Below are 22,708 nucleotides of genomic sequence, written 5' to 3' on the forward strand. Positions count from 1 at the left end.
GACTCTTTCCTGTGTTCGTCAGACGTCTGCAATGTGGTGATTAATCATTCATGTCAGAATCTCTAATCCTATTCAATGGAAAACAAATGCCGTGGCACACAGCCCCTGGCTTATCCCATGCACTTAGCATGTTCAAATGAACTAGGATGTCTGGGACAAAGATGGTTTACCAAGGACCCTGAATGGGAGTGCTGGGCAGCCCCACATGTTGGAGATGCCCTATGATCTCAAGGGCCTGGCCTTTTACTGGCTGAAAAAATTCACCAGCAATGAAAGGTCAGGCTGTGATAGTTAACCAAACAACCAACATGCATTTAAATCTCTGTTAAAGAGAAGGAGCCTGAGTTATTTATATAAGTCCTTCCTCAAAGGAGGCAAACAATCCACATGAGGTATTTCAACAGACCTCCCCATATCCTTGTGTAGCAGGGCAGGTAGGGCCTCCTACTGTCTCAGAGTATAGAGAAATGTTGATTGTAGAGAAACAGGGACTATGGAGAATAACCCAAGGCTGCAAGGACAGAAATGTCCTCAAGAAATGACACATCCCTGAATGATTAATTCTAAGTAGGGGTTTTCATATCCTTTACAAAAGCCATTCACCTCCAAGAGACAATTGTATTTGGGTAATCTTAAAGCATGGGGAGTCACTTTACTACCTCTAAGTGAGGTAGAGTGAAAGGGAGAGAAAGCATTGCCGGGAGAGGATCAATATTTAGAATCACGAACAAAGCTGGAAAGGAATTTGGAGCCTACTCATTTGACAGATGAGGATTCTGAGAGATAATAATTAACAATTACTAGAATTTATATAGTGTTTTAAGGTTTGAAAAGTATTTTCTATATTAACCCATTTGATACTAACAACAGCTCTGTGAGGTAGGTACAGTTACTTTGCAGATTAGGAAAGGGCAGTTAAGCTTCTTGCCCTGATCGGATAGCTAGGAAGTTTCTAAAGCTCGATTTGAGCTCAGTTCTTCCGGACTGAGGCCAACAGTATACCTACCTAGATATAGGTGGATAGGCTTGGCTAGGTAACTGCCTGCCTTCTTCGAGGTCACATAGGTAATAAGTGGGAGAGCCAGGATTCAAATCCAGATGCTCTGATTCCAAATCCAGAAAGAGAACATTTCTGATTCATATACAATTTCCCTGGGGCAGATGCAGAAACAATTTCTCTTACCTCCTAACTTTGTTCTTAAATAACTAAATTGCCCTAAACTCTATAGTATTAGTGAGATTAAATTTAAACTCTTAGCTCTAAACTTGATAGTCTAACCTAGAGTTCCCCAAATTAAGTTGGCCATGGAAGACTATAGGGCTTGATGAAACCCATAAATGCTGATATGAAGGGCCTGGGAATATAGAATACTACCACTAGGATAAAAGAGGCCTAGGGGAATGTCAGGGTATAATCTATGGAATTAAGTCTATTTTCATGCATAAAATTTGCACTTTTATATATATATATCTTTAAATATTAAATATTTTAAAATGGAAAACTGACTACTATTGAACTGGTATAGCTCAGGGAGGTATTGGACACTATGGGCTGGAGTCTGCAAATAGCAAGTAGGCTTAGACCACATCAGGGGCCATAGTGGTCTCTTGGTCCATGAAAAGGGATTTACAAAACATTAAGGCTTAAACATTAATAAATGTTTGTTGAATTAATAAATGTTTACTGAATGCTGCAAATTTCTTATTACAGAAACCCTTTGCTTCCTCCTCTATTCTCAGGGTATTCATTTTCTCACCTCAGCCAGCCTCTCTGCAAGGCCCTTCTCCCAAATTCATCTACAGGCCAATCCTCAACTCTATTAATCTTGACTCTATTTATCTTTTGGATAAAGAATATGCATTGTGTGGATCTCAACATATATTAGGATGGTCATCCTATGGAGTTGATATAACAATGTGCATAGGTAATGACAATACCAGCAAACGCCAAACTGGGCCCAGAGCTGAGACGGAGGGGGATGGTGGCCTGGAATGATTTTTGGACACCGAAAGCCATTTTTTAACTGCCCCCAAGCTTATCATAAAAACAAAGGCCCATCTTTTCAAGGCTAACATTTAGTAGCATGCTATATAGCAGAACTAAATGGTGAAGGGTCTTAAGAGTGTGCCATATGAGGACTGGATGAAGGAATTGAGAGGTTTAGCTTGGAAAAGAGAAAAAAAGTGAGAGAAAATAATAGCTCTCTTCAAGCATTTGAAAGATTGCAACGTGGAAGAGAGAACAAAGGACAAAACTAGGTGGGAAATTGAAGAGGTAGTTTTTAGCTTCATATAAGGGATTTTTTTCAAACAATTAGATATCCATGAGTAGAATCAATTAATTTGTTTTTCTTCTATTTATATTTACTCAGTACATCCTTATAAACATCTCTGCTGTCTCCTCTATTAGAACATAAGCTTCCTGTGAGTAAGGATTTTTTCATTTACTGTATTTCTATCCCCAGCACCTAGCATAGTGGCAAGCAAACAGTAGGCATTTAATACATTATTATTAGTTGATTGACTGACTGACTGATTGATTGCTTAGTGAGGTCCCAGATGCCTTCTTATCAAAGACTGATCTGACCACTCATCAGATATGTTGCACAGATGATTTTTCTTTATGTACCTACTGCACTAGAATGCCTCCAAAGTGGCTTCCAACTCTAAGGCTCTGTGATTATAACTAACTCCCAGAGTTGTTGTGAGGATCTAATGAGATATTGTATTGAGATCCCCTTGGGGCTAATTCATCCAAATCTCGCCATCATTGACTGGTTAGGTACCCAGAGAGCCGGGCTGTTACTATTCTCAGGGTGCTAGGGACAACCCTTTGGGTGGTTATCCTCCCAAACACTAGCTGGGGCCACTAATGTGCTTTGCCTAAATGACCAGAAAATAGACTCGGATTTTTAGTGAAGTCATTTACTCAATTTACAAATAATTTAAATAATTTTCCCCTAACCAAGAATATGCTTTTGTTTAAATGTACTCAGAGTCTGAGAGGGGGGAAAAGTGTATAGGAACCCCGAAGTACAATGTATTGAGACACACACGTGGGTGATAAATATGGCCTAGACAACTCACAACTCATATGGGATATGGGATAGCATGACTCAAAAGCTCCTTTCTTCTCTAAAACTCCAACATCCTTTCAAATGATCAGCATTTTTGACCTCCCATACTCTTTCAGGAATCTTAAGTAGGTGACTGACTAGTGGGAAGACTGGGAATGCACTCTATGCTCTGGAGATACATTTATCCTCTTAAAGATTCTTCTGATGAAATTAAGGTATTCTAGCCTTGTATCCTCTTGTAAGGTAGCAAATGTTTATTTTGATTTTGAAGGTTTTCCTTTTACCTTTCAATCTCTGGTCTTTCGCCTCTGTAGACCTTCAACTTGTAATGAAGTCAAGCACTCCCCTTACATATATAAAGTGATCTGTGTATTAGGAGGGCAGAGTTTATAATTTCAAAGAGGATCATATATATGTCTGAAAGGTTCGGAACCGCCGGATATAAGAAATTCTCAAGATAAGAGGCAGAAGAATCAAAGCATATATTTAGGCTCCACAGTAACCAACCCATGAACCAGCATCCCCATTTTGACATATTGATCAAAAGCTTCTAGGCCCAATAAGTATGCCGCACAAGAGTAACCAGGAGGCCACAGAGAAGCATGATGGTGTAAAGCAAAATCATGCTTCCCCCTCTATGGTACAAAGATTACCCACTGGCCTCAAGTCCTTGTTCAGCTTCCTCCCGTAGGTCAGCTCTGCTACTGGCAGCTCCTGCTTTGGCTGTGACTGTGGCTATGGCTGTGGCTGTGGCTGTGGCTGTGGCTGTGGCTGTGGTAGCCTCTGGCTCCAACGGAAGCTGTTTTTAACCATCCGGCTTCTGCGGGGGTGTAAGGTACGCCAGGGAAAGCACAGGTTCTTTCAATCTGCTTAAGCAAGGTGAAGGGGTTGACCGGGAAAGCACAGGTTCTTTCCATCAGCTTAAGCAAGGGAAGCAAGGTGAAGGGGCCGACAAGCTTACTCTAGTCCAACATACAAACAGCATTCAGTTCAGGGGAAAAAGCCAAACTAGTCAAGGGCACTTGTTGACTAAGGCTAAGGAGCCCATTTTTGGTTACCAACACAATCTGAAGAACTATATACATGCTAGCTTTTTTATTATTATATTTTTACAGAGTTTCGTTTATAAGTCTAAAGACCCAGGTTAGCCTTTGGAAAGTATTGACATGGCAAAGATGATAAGAAACTTGGCTTTGTTAGTGAGAGAGAGTATGGACTCATTTTTTTCTGGAGGTTTTAATGAACAATTTAAACTAGATTCAGTAGGGTCCTGCCTGGTAGTGAACTGGAAGACCCATAAAGATATTATTTAGCTCCATTAGACAGATTAGGTCCATCAAAAAATGACTAAATCAGAAGCACATGAAAGATTTGATGGTATCACACAAGAATATGAACAACAGGTCATGTCCGGTTCAATATCCCACTAAAGAAGAGATAATAATTATGAAGCAGTTTCCAAACTTTAAAGTGCAATGTGTTAGTGATGACAATGTCAATGATGATATCGATCATGATGATGATGATGATGATGATGATGATGATGATGTTCAAGAAGTCCTGTACCCTTCATCTCAATGGATGGATCCACAGGTTCTATATGTTAGGAAAGATGTCAAGTTGCACTTAGTTGTCAACTAAGCCAACAGGATGAGGTCTATACAGGAAGATTCTAGAGTCCTGGAAGTCAGAGTTCCCGTTATTGGAGGAGACAATGGTGACCATGATCCTAGAGCAGAGGCTGCTTGTTCCCTGCAATATTTTCTGTTCACTGCTGAGTGTTGATAATCTTGGAATCCACTGATATTCATTTTAGCCAGAAAGGAGTTTTGGTTCTTCAGTTCAGTCATGCCTGTGGTTGAATTGAGAGCATCCTGAGATTAGGAGGAAGTCATCAGAAATGAGCTTAGCTATAGCTGACCAAGATGGCCTCATGAGGAGCAAAACTATTATTTTTAGATATTTAGCTTTTAAATACATACACACATAGATATCTATACATATGTACATATACATATTTTATATATTATACATGTGCAACACACTTTATACATTATAGATACAAACACATATACATACAAGCATACACATATACATGTAGATTGTAAGGATACGCATATAAACACATGAACAGATAACATGTACATGCATTTGGATATATTCACCTATATTTTATGTTTATATCTATTTCTATGTCTGTATATATACACATATGTAGAGATATGTTGTTATTGCTGTTCAGTCTTTTCAGCAGTGTCTGACTCTTTGCAACCCCATTGGAGAACTTTTTTGGTAAAGATGCTAGAGTGGTTTACCATTTCCTTCTCTACCTCATTTTGCAATTGAAGAAACTGAGGCACAGCTAAGAAGTGTCTGAGGTCAGATTTGAACTCAGCTCTTCTTGACTCTAGTCCTGGTGCTCTATCCACTGTGCTACCTAGTTGCCATCTATATAGAAATATATAGGTGCATATTTCAGTGCATGTATATATGTATGTATATATGTGTGTATTTACACATTGATATATAGATTTTGAGAGACAGAGAGACAGACCAAGGTGGAACAAACTTTTTCCATTGAATCTGAAGCAATCACTGAGCCCTAGCCCAAGATGCTTATAATATCCCATTTCATGCTTACCAATGAAACAAAAAAGGAAACAGATTGCTTCCATTGGAGCAATAAAGATGCACTCAGTAGACCTTCTGAAACATTATTACTACTTTTACCAGCTACAGGACTTTTAACCTATATCTGAAGAATGTCACCCATTTTTTAAAATGACAGTCTTCAATATGATCTATAGTCAGGAGCTCCTCTCTGCCCCACCCCCGTTTGCAAGAAGGTGGACTCTATTAAGAATCTTGAGCCCTACTTAAATGTAGAAAAAAACAAGGGGTCCTAGGTCAGAGATTGAGAGCTGGAAGGCGCCATAGAATTCATAACCCACAATGTCATACCATTTCAAAAGAGGGCTATTAGTCACAAAAATATAAAGTCGTCTGTCTTGGTGAGGAGAACAGATCATCAAAATAAAGAAGCAGATAAAGGATAGATACTTGTGAGATATTCAGATTTTAAGACCTTGACTTTAGAAGGTTCAGAAAGTCAGATAAAGAGACCAGATGTATGTTGATCCATGTGCTATGGTCAGAGTGAACCACCCGGAAGATTCTAAAGGGACTTACTTGTTTCTCAGAATTTGGACTGATGGCCTTTTAGCAGATGGAGATGTTTCCATGCTTGGGTCATAGCATATTCATAAATCTATTTTCTGAGAGGTAAGGGAGGTGAACACCCACTTCCACTCCCTATTATTTTTCAAATTTAAAATCCCTCCAGCCATTAGGCAGTATAGGGGAAAGAATTTGAGAGCAGCTCCCTGTCCCTTCCCTGCTCAGGCAGAGTCCCACCAGGGAGGAACAGAACCCCCCATCAGGACAGAGAAGCTTTCGTTTGTTCATTCTTCCATGGGAGGACATTTCAAGCAAGTAGTCACGCCCTCTGAGACACAGAAGTGAATTAAAAGTGGATTTAAAGCATGTCCAGCAATGACAAACTGCAGCTCGGAAAGGAATAAATCCAAAGCATGCCTTGCCTTTGGGGCTGCTGAGGGAGGGACTGGGAGAAGGGAGCAGAATTCACTCAGCTCTTGCAAAAAAGCAGACAAATAAACTGGAGAGAAATCTTCCTTTTTACTCCACTATAGCAATAGAAAACTTTCAGGGGAAAGAACTGACTTCTTGTTTACATACCTGGAAGCCTTATGGCAAGAAATTAGGTAAAATTGGGATATCCTACCCAACAAAATAAAAAACAAAAACAAAGAAAAAACAGTCTTTATCAAAGTATCTTAGGTCTGATCCACTGAAGTACTTGTATCAAGAAAGACACTGAATGATAGCAATAATTTTAATGATGACAATAATAATACTAATGGTGAACATTTACATAGCAACTACTGTGTGTCGGGCTCTGTGCTAAACACTTTATAGATACTATCTCATTTGATCCTCACGACAACTCTAGGAGGCAAGAGTTATTATTCTATCCATTTTACAGATGAGAAAACTAAGGCAAACTGAGGTTAGAGGTCTTGCCCAAGGTCACAGAGCTAGCAAGTGTTTGAGGCACAATTTGAACTCAGGCCTTCCTGAGCCCAGACCCACTGAAGATTACTTCTGCGAGTGGTACGTGAATAAATAAATGAATGACTAGCATTAAAATGTTAGTCTATTCCTAGTAATATGTTAATGGCTGTGGATACAAATAGAAAAGCAAGGCTTGCTACCCTCGAAGAGTCAACATTTTTGTGGAATGGTGGCCTGGAAAGTATATTTTCATATAATGATCTCTAAGGTTGGTGAATGGTACACTTGGAGTACTGGTTGACACACCCTTTCCAGAAGCTGTACACTGTTGATTGATGACCTTTCCCAGGTCGTCAATGAGGTGGAAATGAGAGAGAAGAAGTTCTTTTTCAGAGGAAATCACTGCAAACACTCATCTGAGAACTTCCTAGATTCTACCTACACCCTGCCTTGTTGAGTTGTTTCCAATAAGCCATGATTTTTACTGCTAATATCATGGAATTCATGATAGCGGAAGAACAAAGAGTTCCATGCTAGGACAAACTCATGGTCTTTCCATTCTAGATTCTGCCTCGGATATTAATATATCAAGGCCTATTCAGTAGTGGAGGGCAGTAGCGGCCATTCATGGTACCACCCTTTCAGTTTACTTCCTGCTATGTAAAATAATGCTTCTTTTTATTTGTCTTAAATTGATATTTTCTCAAATTTTTGAACTATCTCACTAAGTTCTAATGTTATCCATCTGGAGAAAATTACATTAGAAGGAAGTCTAAGTATGTACTACCTAATGGACAGCTAGGAAGTGCAGTGGATAGATTGCTAGGCCTGGGGTCAAGAAGTCTCATCTTCCTAAGTTCGAATTTGGCCTCACAAACTCCTAGCTGTGTGACCATGGGCAAGTCACTTAACCATTTGCCTCAGTTTCTTCATTTGTAAAATGAGCTGGAGAAAGAAACAGTAAACCATTCTAATATCTTTGTGAAGAAATCCCCAAGTGGGGTCATGAAGAGTCAGGGAAGACTGAAATGACTGAATAACAACAGCACACAGTAACACAAAAATTCCTCCACTTTACTAATAGTAGGTGGTACAATAACATTGCTTGGAACTTTGTAAATTGTTTGCTAAGTCTTTCAATTTTGGGGGGTGAGGGGGAGTACTGTGGTTAGTAGACTTCAAACTCAATTGTGTGACATGGCAGTCAAAAGAGCTAATGTGATTTGGGGTTACATTAAGAGAAGTACAGATATGTTGCAAAAACAAGGGTGTAGTCATTCCATTGTATTCTTCCCCAGACAAATCACTAGAGAACTGTAGTCTGGACCCTAACATGTAATATACACTGAATGTTCAATTTTGTTCCCTAGACACATTCACCTCCCAAATACAGAAAACCGTTTTTCATCAATACCTCCCTCTCCTTCCTCTCCCTTACTCCTTCCCCCTAAGACTTGGAAAGTACATATGCCTTAACATCAAGGCAGGGCACACTAGACCTGGAAAAGACATTAAATAGTTGTAATCATCTTAATAAGAATCATTATATACCTGATATGTTTTTGGACTATTGAAACATTGTATTTTCATCAAAGAAAAGACATTTTAGAGAGGTCTGTATATTTGTTTTTGAGCTAATAATTTTATCATAGTCCATGTGCTGAACAATATGTTCACTATTGATTTAGGAATTCCCCAGCTACTCTGTGTACAGCTTGAACCCCATTAAAGACCTCTCTTCCTTGAGCAAAACTGTAGATTTATTTGGTGGAGTTTTGCCTTGTTGGTACTCTATGTCCATTGCCTGAAAGATCCCAGGAGTCCTGGCCTACAACAAATCTGGGGTGGAACAGGCTTGTCAGCATTACCTTAAGGAGCTCCTAAGAGGAAGAGAAGTCAATGTAGGAGCTTAGAGAAGCTTCCAGAAGAACCAGAAGGTGGAGAGTCAAATGAATTAAATGTTACCAGAGAGAAAAAAATGGGTGAGAATCACAAATTTGTATTTTTAAACAAATCTCATTTAAAATGCACCTGAAGTGGGGGAGAATTTTATTTAAAGGAGTCTCAAAATAAACCATTTTCCTGAAAAGGTAAAGAATCATTCCCTAGTGTATTTCCCTTTTAAGGTCAAATTTTCATTAAGACAGGTTTTCTTAAAGTAGGGCACACCTATACTATTAAATGTTCCCTCCCAGGTTTCTTGTTTCTAGGATGAGTAAGTGCAGTTTATTTATACTTTCCTCATAATTATTGGAATATTTGCCAAGAAAGTGAAATATATAGCAGCAGAAACCTAAGCCTAGATCAGATATTTCTTCCTAATACTCAAAAAAGGTAACAACATGCAAACATTGCCCATAAAATGACCAGATTTAAACTTGATGTATGAGAGGCAGAGGAATATCATGGGAAGAGAGCTGTCCTCACAGTCAGGAAAACCTGAGACCAAGCCCCACCTCTGAAGTGGACTGGCTAGGAGGCCCTAGTCAAACTATTTTGCTTCATGATGATCTAGGCAAGCCTCAAAGACTTAAATTTGTAGAGAAGATACTGACTTGCATTGTCAGAAAAATTTCTTCATTAGGAAGCTTTCTATATCAGTGAAAACAAAGATCTCCTCCCTATCCTTGTAATAACAACCACACTGGCAGACCCTAGATGGCTGCAAGTGCAGGTTCTTTAATCTGCTTTACTAGGAAAGACAGCTGTTTCAGGGATCAATGATCTTCCTTATTTAAACAGAAAAAATACAGAAAAGAGAAATAAAGACCAACAGACAGGGCTCTACAGCCTGAATCAAAGCTTTACATCCACCACTGAATCAAGAGAGCCTTTACCTCTGAGGAGTTGGGGAGCTCTGAATATATGGCCACTCAGTCTCAACCAGGGAATCACAGCGTCTTTCTCATAAGTGAGCACCCAAAGCAAAAGTTCACCTCTCAGAATATATATTCTTACAGCTAATAGTCTCATTGCCTAATTAGAAATTAACAAAAGGTGTGTAAGCCTTCCTACAGGCAAGCAAGAATATGAATACATCTACAAATATGTGTGTATGAACTTTCTAACAATAGTGTATACATGCTGTTTCCCCAGATAGAATGTAACGTAAGCTTCTTGATGGTAGGGACTCTTTCATTTTTGTCTTTCTATCCCTGTTACTTAACATGATGCCCAACACATAGCAGATGTCTAATAAAAACTGCTGTTTGATTGCTCTATATCTCTCATGTAAGAGGGATATAGAATATACAAGAGTTTTGCTTATGAATGTGCTAAATAACTATTTAGTTGGGAAAATGAATTAATGGATGAATGATTTAGTCTAACTTATTTCCTTCAATACTTCTTCACTTACTTTAATGACCAATGTGGTTGTTGTTTCAGAAAATGATAGAAAAACCTGCTATCCATATTGCTTTTAGCTACTGAACGCTTTCTCTCCCAGAGCAAGTGGCTTCTGGAAAAGGTCCTCCGATAGAAACTGGAAGACAATTTGGAACTGCTGTAAAGAGGATTCTTATTTAAGAGCATGTTGGATCTGATGACTTCTGAGAGACCTCCCGGCATTAAGATTCTAAGGCCCTGAACTACTATTGTAAAGGAAAACATTCTGAACTGAGTTTTCCGGTAGACATCTTCCCTGGACTATGGTTGACTTTCCCTCGCTTTAATTGGCACAGAAAAAGTGGTAATGATCAATGGGTGGTGGGGAAGGGGGAAATAGCATAACTTTCCCAATTCTAGCCCCCAGGAGCTCCTGGGATAGTTTGTTAAGTCTATACTTAACCAAGGGAAGAATAGAATGAAATGCCCAATGAGTGGCACAGACAATAAATGGGAACAGGATTTAAAGGAGTTAATATGGATTTCCCCCAACCTAACGGCAAAATTCTAGAAGGACTGAACACCTGTAAAGAAAGGAAAGAAGTTACCCAAAGGGGAAAAGAGAAAGTCTGAAATCAACAAGAATGGAATAAAATGCAGAAAATGGAAATGCCTAAACCAAATAGGCATAGCAAACAGGGTTCTAGTGATCTCAAGTGAATAATAGAAACTTTTTAAAAACAACTATGCACTTCCAGCATATATATATAGTTTGAAATACTATTTTTATGAAGTTTTATGAAAAGAATTTTGCTTTATTTATCCATGCACCCGAAGTAGGTATTCTTAACCAAGGATCAGTAAATAGATTTCAGGAAGGTCTTTGAACTTGGATGGGAGAAGTTAAATTACATCTTTATTTTCACTAGCCTTAGGTTTCCTTTAGAATTTTCTACATTTTATTTTATGTACTTAAAAACATTATTCTGAGAATATTTATTCACTTGATGACCTAAAGGGTCCATGACACAAAACAAGTTAAGACCCTCTGGCTTAGATAGACTTCAGAGATGATTTAATCTGACCTCATATGACAGTTGATAAAAGTAATTGTATCTTATTCTTTCTATCTCTTATAGCACTACGCATGGAATTAGGTAAACTCTCGACAAATGCTAGCCTTGAATTGAATTTGGAATGAATTTGTCTTTATATATGTTAGATAGTTATTCAATATAAGACTCGATTTTGCTCCTTCTCATCCACCTGCAGTATTCCTTCAAGTATCCGCATAGACTTCCCCCCAAGCAGGCCCATATGGCTCTGACTGAATGAGAGCAGGCCTGCTGTTCTATTCAGCCGAGCATGGCTTTGTGCTGCTTGCCTGAAGCAAGTCCTGCTGCTGCTACTTCCCAATGGTCAAGGCCTCCTACAGGAACCCAGGTGCCTTCATTGGGCATCTGCCCTACCTTGCCTTGGAATGGTCCATAGATTTGGGATGCATCCATGTGCTCTACCCAACTTTCACTTACCCAACTTTCCACTTTCGGCCTGGCCACAGCTTCTGAGGCGTAGTCTACTAGAAAGAACATTGTCCTGGGAGTCAGGAGGCCTGAATTCTAGAACTGGCTTTGCCGTTGACTATATATTTAAGTAGGTTACTAACCATCTAACCCTGAGGTCTTCCCCTCCCAGGTTTTTTTTTTAATTTTTATTAAAGGGGCCATTCCTTCATTCACTTCTTTAAAAGGCTTATTCACTGAATGGGTATTGCCTCACTCAGAGCAATAACTTGAAAAGACCTTAGCTTAAAAGGCCCAAAATCTCCCACTACATCCCAGGCCATCTCCAGGCATCTTGATCAATATCTGGCTACTGGACCCAGATGGCTCTGGAGGAGAAAGTGAGGCTGGTGACCTCGCACAGCCCTCCCTCACTCAAATCAAAGGGAATTGCGAGTCATGTCATCATCTCCCTGATGTCATGGTCCTCTTCAAGAATGAAGGACAAACCACAACCACAACCTAAGTTTCCTCAACTGATTAATGAAGAGAGTGACTGTATGTAAGGAGAAGCCTGGTGTGGTGAGGGCCCACATGTATTGAGGAGTAGCCCATCACCTATAGCAGGGTGGTGTCATTGTGTGGCTCATGGGGGGGGGGCAGAAGAGTCATCTCTAGATCTTTTCGTCTCTTCTGCAAGGAGACTAATTCCTGCCAGCAGAGGGAACAAGAAGTCAAGGCCAGGGACCAATGTGCTCTCCTCAAAGATAAGAGGTACCATGCTAGAATTTTATCTATATGCTCCCTTAAATACTGAGTCTAGGGAATATGATCAGGTTCAACCTAACTTTTGATTACTATTTCTCACTATTGGAGGGAAAGGGGAGCTCTAAGTTCGATATTCAAGGCTTGACCCGTTTCCCACCAAATACCAATTCCACAGTGAAACTCATAGGGAATATCAAAGAAACTATTTTTTCCCCAAATCATAGTGAAACAAAAGATAGAGAAGGCATATATAGGACAATGCATACCAGACAATAGAGTAAAGGAGCTCTCCCATTGAAAGTGAGATGATTCAGCTTAACCAAGAGAAAGAGTTCTAGATCTCACTCAAGGGAAAACTACCCAAAGTCTCTGGAATAGTAATCCAGGGATAAGGACATGATAGAGACTGCCAGCTCCTCACATGTCTTCCCAGAGAATTTTTCCTTCAGAAACCTGAAGTGAGTTTGGCCTCTTCCATGTTCCTTCTCGAAATTGGAAGCCAGAGGTATCCAAAATGACTTGATACCTGAAGAGTCCCCTGGAAGACTGAAGATCTCTTACACTTATCAATTCTTCCATAACCTTCACCAAGGGCAGGGCATTCATCTCCACCCAAAAGAAGAAAATCTTACACCAGCGGGCTTTGGTTGCAGTCATGATTGTTGTATTAAGGATCAACTCATGTCCCAAAGGTCTTAGAGCAGTTTTAAACTTTAATAACTTCAGAAGTATAAATGCTACAAACTTACAAAAGCAATAATTTGAAAGTTTAGTTGTTTGTATTCCTTCTTTATTTAATTTTGGGAATTGTGAATAAAACAATTTTAATATTAATAAGACAGGGCACCCTCTCATTATTCATTGTGTGTGACAGTTTCCAGATGATACTTTCTCAGATCAGTGGATTGAGAGATTCTTTTGATTAGCTACCTTCATCACCTGATGTATCTCCATTAGACTGTTTCTTGTGGGATCATGTCAAAACTGTCATGTCTGCATCAAAACTCCCTTCTTGGTATGATATTAAGGGTAGGATTACCAACACAATCTTTCAGTTACTGAAGAGTCACTGATGAAAGTTTTTGCAACATTCCAAAATCAATTGAAGCAATGTATGACATGAGACAGCATTCTGTTGAATCATAATAAGAAACACAATAATTCTAAAATTTAAATAATAAACCTTTCCAATTTCTAAAAATAGTTTGTAGTTAAAGTTATTAAAGCTTAAAACTGTACTAAGACTCTTAGGACACTGTAGCTATGAAAGATTTTTGAAAAAGTTGAAAGTATTATCTGTCCTTTTATAAAATTGGGGGAGGGGGAGGGATGGGGTGGACTTCATGTTCTCAAAATTCCCTACTAGCTCTAGCTCTATTCTCCTATGGCCTTGTGGAATGTGCAAGAATTTTATCTCCTGCCTTTTTTCATAATTATCTTTGGCTCTATCTGGGCATATTCATCACCCAAATCCCATTCATTTTTTCTTGGTAGCCTCTTATATCACCTAGTATCATTCCTTTTATCAACCCACCTAAAGAATCCCATTTGGTGCTTCTACAGCCAATAGCTAACTGAGCATCCAAAACAGTATCCTGTGGATGAAGTATGGAGGGTCAGATGTCAGCACAAGAAGCAGAAATAAGGAAGAACTCTCTAACAGAGTTGTTTCCAAATGAATAGGGTTACTTCCTTAAGTAGTGAGTCCTCTGTCACCAGAAGGGCTCAAACAGAAGCTAAGTGACTACTTGATAGATATGTTGGAGATTGGATTCATGTTTTGAAGCAGGGACTAGATGACTTAGAGGATCCCTTGAACTTCCCAGAATGTATGGTTCTTTATTTTGCTATACCTCCTATCTATATAGAAAATAGAAGTTACTTCTTTGGAATAGGGACAAAAACCAAAGGGCAATTGGAGAAGTAGGTGCAAGGAGGCTGTGAACCTATTACAAACAAAGAATTTTGTGGGAGAAACAGTGTATGTGATGTTATCTGAGCAACATGTGATTGGAGTAAAAGATTAGTCTGTCACCTAACCAAGAATAAGAGATAACTGAAGGAAGGTTTATGTGCTTGTTTGGTGTTCACACAAGGTCAAAATAACTAGGGGAAAGATTGCAGAATATTGGGCAGATCCTGATGGTAAATTTAAAGGAAGATATAGACAAGAGTCCCAGAAGTTATGAGAGCCTGCACCAATGAGGTGGAACTGTCAGAGGAGAAAAGAGGGCATTTTCAAGAAATGATGCAAGTAGAGGGGTTAGCCTTGGTAAGGAATAAAGCCACTTCATCACATGAGAACAAGGATGAAGGAAGAGAGAATATCAGAAGTCGTGTGAGTAATAGATGAGGAAGAGGAGAGAAAAGGGATCCTACAGTGAATGGCCTTATTTTTCTTCTGGAAAATTTGTGGCAAAGTTCCCAGCTGAGAGAGTAGCAGGGAAGTAGTAGAAGTTTGAGAAGGGATGACAAGGGTTGGAAGAGGTTCTGTGGAGAATGGGATAGTAAATTGACAAGGGAGGTTTAGAAGGATTGTCTTGCTGCAGTGAGAGCTCATGTGAGGTTGAGTAATATAAATTTGTAGTAGATACAGTCTGAATGCTTCTCTTATTTAATCCTCATAGTAAACCTGTGAGGTAGGTACTGTTTTTATTCTTATTTGACAATTGAGGGAACTGAGTTAGAAGTTAAGTGACTTGCCCAGAGTCACACACTAATAAATGTCAGAGGCTAGTTTTGAATTTAGGTCTTCCTGACTCAAGGCCCAGCATCTTATCTACTGCATAACCTATCTGGCTCTAATGAGTGAAGGGGTTCAATATGGCACAAGATATTCCAGGGTAGAAGACCCCAACTGCTGAGGGAAGTTCCAGGATTAGATGGAACTGGAATGGAGTGATTAGAATGTGGCTCATACACTAGAAGAAGCAATGAAAAGATGCCTTTAAAGGATGTTCCCAACAGGGTATATCTGTGAGGAGAAAGAGGGGCATTTTAATGGCTTTAATGGTGGAAATGGGAACAATAGAAGAACACATTTTCAAAAATTGTGCTTCCCAGATCAATCCTTACCCTGCACCTTAGAAGTCATTATTATCAGGGCAGAGCAGGATAGGCCCCATGAGTGTAGGGGAACTCCCATTATAGCATACTGTCTTCTTTGTGAGTTGATATCTCTAGCAGTAAAGCCCAAAACAAAGTCCCACCAAAGTAAATTAGTAAATTCATGAAAAATACTACTACTGATTATGATAAAAATAATAATGATTTGTATTTATGTAGTATTTTAGGGGCTGCAAAGCAATTCACATACAATATCTTATTTGATCTTCATGCCCCATCCCAAAAAAACACAACCCTCTGGGTAGATGCTAGTATTATCCCTATAGTTACAAAACTGAAGATGAAAAGTTAAGTGATTTCACCGGGGACACACAAGTCATTAAGTGTCAGAAGTGAGATTGGAATACAGGTCTTTCTAACTATGAGTTCAAATACATACTAACATACATGCAGCTATATAACGCATGCCATAGGGAAAGAAAAGGTTGGGTAAGATCTACAAAGGCAATAATATAGAAATGGGATAGAAGAAAGAGCTCAGTATTGGTACTCCAGAAGCTGTACCTGTCAGCACAAATAGGGAAAGAATAAAGAAGGAACAGTAAGAATCCATTTCATCAAGAATTAAAAATATATTAGAAAGAAAAATAAGGATGACAAAGTAAACGAAAACTTCTTAGAAGAGGTTGAAGGGCAAAGATTTCTGCTCCTTTATCTAAGAAAAGATAAAAGGGCAGAAAATATGGGCTGTAGTGGGGAGAGCCTCTTGCAACAAACCAGCTTCAAAGTATTATTTAAAAAAAATTTTTTAAAAAGGACCATGTACTTCTTTAAAAGAGGAATGGGATAAAATTGATAGAAAAGAAACAAAAGGAGGAAATAATAAACCCAATAATCATATCCATAAATATTACTCAAATAAGCAATCCAATAAAACATAAGAGAATGATAGGATGAATAAGAACCCCCTCCCAAATAATTTGCTACATACAAGAAAATTGTAAAATGACCTATGTGAACCAATGAAAAGTGAAGCAGAAAACTAATATACACTGACTGTGACAATGTAAAAATAAAGAACAAAGACAAAGTAATCAGTACCAAATACTAGAAGTTAGAATGTACTGTTTGTTAAAAAAAAACATTTGGCACAGAAAAGATTCTCTAGGTAGAATGGGGAGGGGAGGATATATTTGTAATTGAATATGATGAAAAAAAACAAAGCATCATCACAATTTTTAAAGGAAAACAATATTGATGCTATTTCTTTAGTGCAAACCCCACATTAATTTTAGTGACCTACCTACAAGTTCTGTGATGGCAGCAGAACCCTAAAGGAAGGCTCAGGATTAGGACCGTGGTCCTGAGTTAGTCAGTTCCTCACAAATGACTGCCCTGTGTTAATTCTTCTGTATGCTCTCAGCAGATGTATACAAACTCTGTGCCATGACTTGCTTTATAACCCTGTACAAGGCAGAGAAACATGGAAACATCCTGAAAGTGGATTTGTTTGGATAAATGACAGTACTAGGTTGGCTTCTCCACTACCCATAAGTGGAACCTCAAAACCATTTTCCAGGACTCAGATACAGAATGTCTATTTACATGTCAGAGAGTTTCTAGCTAACAAATTAGCAGATGGTGTTTTAGTTATCTCTACTTCCCCTAATCTCTTTTGAATAAAGTTATTATAAGGTAGGTCAGACTAGAAGCTTGAAATCCTGGACTGTATTCCTTTAAGTGAAATGACATTTCTAGGTAAAGAGCTTCCCTGTATCCCCTGCAGAAATATATCTGATTTCAGAAAAGGATTGATTCAAATAAAAATGTGTTTGTATAAGAAAAATTATTTTCTACTGAGAAAACACATAGTTTGGGGTAAATTTATAGTTGTGGCCAGGTCATTAATATCTGGTTGTCAAAAAGTATTGGTTTGAACAAAAATATGTTGTAATAAAAATGCATTGTTTTGAAGAAATTTATTGGCCCCATGAAAACCTATTCGATTCAGAAAGATATGTTGATTTCAATGAAAAATCTATTTGTTTTAAGGGAGATAGTGCTGGGCTCTGGACTTTTTGATGGGAAATCCTCTCTATGACATTGATGTTCACTTAGAAAAAATGAAACATGGGCATAATTAGTGGAAGGGTTATGAAGTTAGAGCAGAAGGCTAGTGTAATCAATGATGGTTAACAGGAATATGACGAACTCCATCTTCCGAGTACATTGACAAACACTGGCTAATGAATCTTTACGATGATTTCAGACAGGCATGTGACTGGCCATGCTTTCAGCTAATGTGGAGAAGGTGGGTAAGGGACTTTGGGGATCATATATTTATAGAAAATAGAGTTGGGAGGGACCTCACAAGCTATCTAATTCAATCCAAACCTGGGTGACAATCCCATCTGCAACATCTCTGATAGATTATCCAGCCACACATGATTTGAAAATCTTAAGTGATGGAGAACTCAGTCTCCAGAAGCAGTCCATTTCACTTTTGAATATCCTTAATGGCTATGATATTTTTATTTATATTGAGCTGAAATCAGCCTCTCTGTAAATTTCTATCACTGTCCCTCATCCTATCCTTTAGTATCAAGTCAAACAAACTTCAAAGAAGAGGAAAGGTGGAAATTGTGGCATGAAGACAACATTTGAATATAACATTGTAAGAATTGTCATGTCTAGATATGATAAGAACTGATGCTTTGTTTAATTAGCTTTTAATTAGCCTATTAGCTTTTCTCTTTCACCCAAACCAGGAATATAGACCATTGTACTCACCCCAAAGAACAGAATTAGGGGCAATGAGTGTAAGTTGCATAGAAATGAATTTAAAGTTGGCTAAAGGTGAACCATTTTTAATGTTTAGAACTATCCCAAAGTATGATTGATTGCCTTGGGAGGAAGTAGATTTCCCATTACAAGATATCTCCAAGAAGAGGTTGGTTGGCCATTGTTTGGTTGGTTTATTGTTGTCCTTCATTCTCGAAGAGAACCAAAATGACGTGACTATGTTGGTCATTAGTCACATGTGCTGTAAAGGAGATCATTTTCAAGTATGGACTAGATGGATTCTGAGGTCCTTCCAAACTCAGAAATGCTGTCATTCTGAGTTTCATTATATCTGAATAAGCAGAAGTGAGAAGGCAGCTATTTGGTTAGGAAATATTTTTGAATAGTCAAATGAAGATAAAGTATCAAGCAAGGGGCTGGGGTAGTGGTGGTGATATGATATTTATATAAGGCACCATTTTATTTTCATACAGTTGTTATCCTGTATACAGAATGTATCTTTGCCCCCTCCTTGCCCTTAATTATTTGCCCCATAGATCTTATTAACCAAAAAGAAGGAGGAGGAAGAGGAGGAGGACAAGGCAGAGAAGGAGGAGGAGGAGGAGAAGAAGAAGAAGAAGAAGAAGAAGAAGAAGAAGAAGAAGAAGAAGAAGAAGAAGAAGAAGAAGAAGAAGAAGAAGAAGAAGGAGGAGGAGGAGGAGGAGGAGGAGGAGGAGGAGGAGGAGGAGGAGGAGGAGTAGAAGGAGGAGGAGGAGGAAGAGAAGGAGGAAGAGGAGATCCATCCGATGCCTATAGAGGTCTCACTTGCACATTTGGATCATTTCTAGAGTTGATTGAATCAATTGTGTAGGAACAGGTCTCTAAGACTAAGCTGAAACCAAAATACTAAGACAGAAAGTTGTAGACATATATACAGACATTGTTCCTCAGAAATGCTGACAGTTTAATTATGAGGTGGGCATAGGACAATTCTGAGGAGGCTGAGATACTGCTATGTGGTATTCAAAGGAATGGCAAAGAAAGAGAAACCGTCTTCCATTGTTGATGACAGCTCCCTCACTGATCTTCCTTCCAGAAAAAGCAGATCTTATACTTGAAATCCTGCATCTGGAACTTTTCATGGATTATGACTGCAGAAAGGGTGGGGAGATGGTGAGCTGGAACATTGAATGAGACAGACAGAAGAGGAAGGAGAGAAGGAGAAGGAGAGAGAAACAGAGAAAGTTGGGAAAGGGGAGAAGGAGGAAGGAGAGAGGTAGAAAGAAACAAGGAGAACAAGGGAGAAAGAGAGTGAAAGAAACAAAAAAACAGAGAAACAGAAGACAGAGGACAGAGAGAGAGAGAGAGAGAGAGAGAGAGAGAGAGAGAGAGAGAGAGAGACAGTGCTATACCTTTGTTTTGACAATTCAAACCTTGAGCATTCCTTGGTAAAATTTGTTAAAGCAATTCCTTTACCAAAGAACCAAAACAATAATTGGTGCTGGGATTAATAAATCCAAAATTAATAAATAAATCTTGGAGAGGTTGACTAAAACTTCAAGAAGGTAACCCACGGTCACAAAGCAGATAGGTTAGGCAAGATTGCATCCAAGTCTTCTCTCCAGATATAACATTCTATATACCGCCTTTTTGCTATAAAAATATTGCTGATTACCCATCACTAGCAGTTTTGTGGTTTGAGTTGTTTGTTTCCTAACACTGGTGATGGGATAAACATCATCTTCCCATCTGCCCTCTGTGACCAATGAATGAGATTCACTTCAGCAGATGACTAGTGAGCTGGGAGCACCTAGGTGGTATTGGGGCAGCTAGATGGGACAGTGGATAGAGCACAGGGCCTGGAATCAGAGAAGGCTCATCTTTATGAGTTCAAATCTGGACATAGATGCTTACTAACTGCATGACCCTGGGTAAGTCACTTAGCCTTGTTTGCCTCAGTTTCTTCATCTGTAAAATGAGCTGGAGAAGGAAATGGTAAACTATTCCAATATTGCTGCCAAGAAAACCCCAAATGGGGTCATAAAGAGTAGGACACAATTGAATAAAACAGTGAGCTGGGGGTAGGTTCAGAGTTGGTTAAAAAGGCATTTTATGAGCCTAGGCAGATGGAAGGAAGCTGGTCCAATCTTGTCTTCATGCATATTGTTTTAATTACCTGAGCTAATGGATCACAATTGGCCACCTAGAATAGCTTCAGAGGCAAAGTCCATTGACACCCCTCCTCCCTAAATTGTGCGTATGGGGTGTCTGCTAATACTTTTCAGATTCTGCAATGGTATAAATAATCTGATGAGAAAATTGGTTTGGGGTCTAGCTTCCAGGAGAGTTTGCTAATTCAATGGAGAGACAAAAGGAACCAGAAGATGGAGCCCTACCCTGGGGGAGTTGAGAATTTAAGATAATGTCCAGGAGCTATAAACCCTTAGGTGAACGTAACAGAAGGTAGTACAGAGCCAGGAGTGCTGTGGACTCAACAACTCAGCAGCCAAGGAGAATAGCCCTGTAGGAAAATACCTTGGGCTATGGGATGAGAGGAAGGATTCAAAGGAACTGACAAAGGATAGTGCCAGGGCAGAGGCTGCTGGGGGATATAAAGTAAGAACTGCCTCTGCCAGGAAAGGGAAGCCAGAGAGCAGGAGGGGAGAAGGTGCCATCAGCCAAGTGCTCCTGACATGTGTAAGGTAAAAGTTTAATGTGCCTTGGGCACACTGAGCTGCTAGCCTCCTGACACACAAATGAATCGGTTCCACTCCAGCAGGTAACTGCATTATCCATAGACTCAGGATGAGAACACTCCGCAGAGGTGCTGTGCAAATGCTGCCCAAGCAGAGTTGTTGTCATTCCATCCCTGAACTAGACCTCTGCCCTTCCTCACAGAAGAATTTCTTAGGGAGTCTGCCCTCAAGGGCATTTGCATAGAGGCCAAATCTTCCTGACTGGCTTGCAAAAAAAGATGAAATTGAATTGACTCAAATGTCTCTCTCTCTCTCTCTCTCTCTCTCTCTCTCTCTCTCTCTCTCTCTCTCTCTCTCTCTCTCTCTCCCTGCCTCCCTCCCTCCCTCTCTGCTCTTCTCTTTCCCTCTCTTTTCTGTCTCTTTCCCTTCCTCTCTTTCCCTTCCTTTTTCCTTCCTCTCTCCCTCCCTCTCTCACTTCCTCCTTCCTTCCTTCTTTCCTTCCATCCTTTCCTCTTTTTTTCCTTAACATTGACCAATCTGATCCATACTACCTGAGAGATAGATATTACATTTCATTCCTCTCCCGGGTACTTTTGTACCCTTAAGGGAGTTGGAGGTGTCTGGACTTCCGTGGGCTTAAGCCACCACCAACTATGTTCTTCCAAAATTAGTTGTCCAAATGCTCCAGTTCCATCTAACCCACTTAATATTCTGCTTAACTTTTACAAGAAATATTTACTTAAAAATTATAGCAAGAACAAACATAGAAATGTTTCCCCACAATATTTGGAGGTCATAATACCCTCTACATCCCTTTTCTAGGGAGGAGTTTGAGGTTCTCAGTTTAACTCAGTTCCTTTACAGAATTAATCCCACTAAATTCTCAGTTCAATGCTCCGCTGTTTTTGTCCTGGCACCCTGGAGTGTCAGGGCTTCCCTTTGGGGCTGGCAGCAACATCTGTCCTGGAATCCTGGGTCTAGGACTCAAGTTTTCACGTCTGAGGAATCTACTTCCTGAACCTAGAACTGAAAAGAATGAGCAAAATAGACCAGACCATTTCCCAGGGCTGAAAGGACTTGAGGGAAGGGGGAAGGTGCCAATCCCTCCAAACATCTTGTTGCATTGTACCCATACTGTGGTTGAACACAACATTTGCTTCTGGATGCCAACAGGAAGAGAAAAACTGTGCCTTGTCAGAGAGATTTGAAGACAGAGTTACTTCTAGCTATGTAGCCAATGGAATGAGGCTGTCATCACCCATGTGTTAGATAAACACAAAACGTCTTCTCCCACAAGCATATCTCTGATGTCTCCCATGTGAGTGCAGCCATCTTGGGTGATATAGACATGTGGAAAATCCACATTTCTTCCTTTCCTTTCCTTCCTTCCTTCCTTCCT

The sequence above is a fragment of the Trichosurus vulpecula genome, chromosome 4 (assembly GCF_011100635.1).
Source record: "Trichosurus vulpecula isolate mTriVul1 chromosome 4, mTriVul1.pri, whole genome shotgun sequence".
Classification (NCBI taxonomy): domain Eukaryota; kingdom Metazoa; phylum Chordata; class Mammalia; order Diprotodontia; family Phalangeridae; genus Trichosurus; species Trichosurus vulpecula.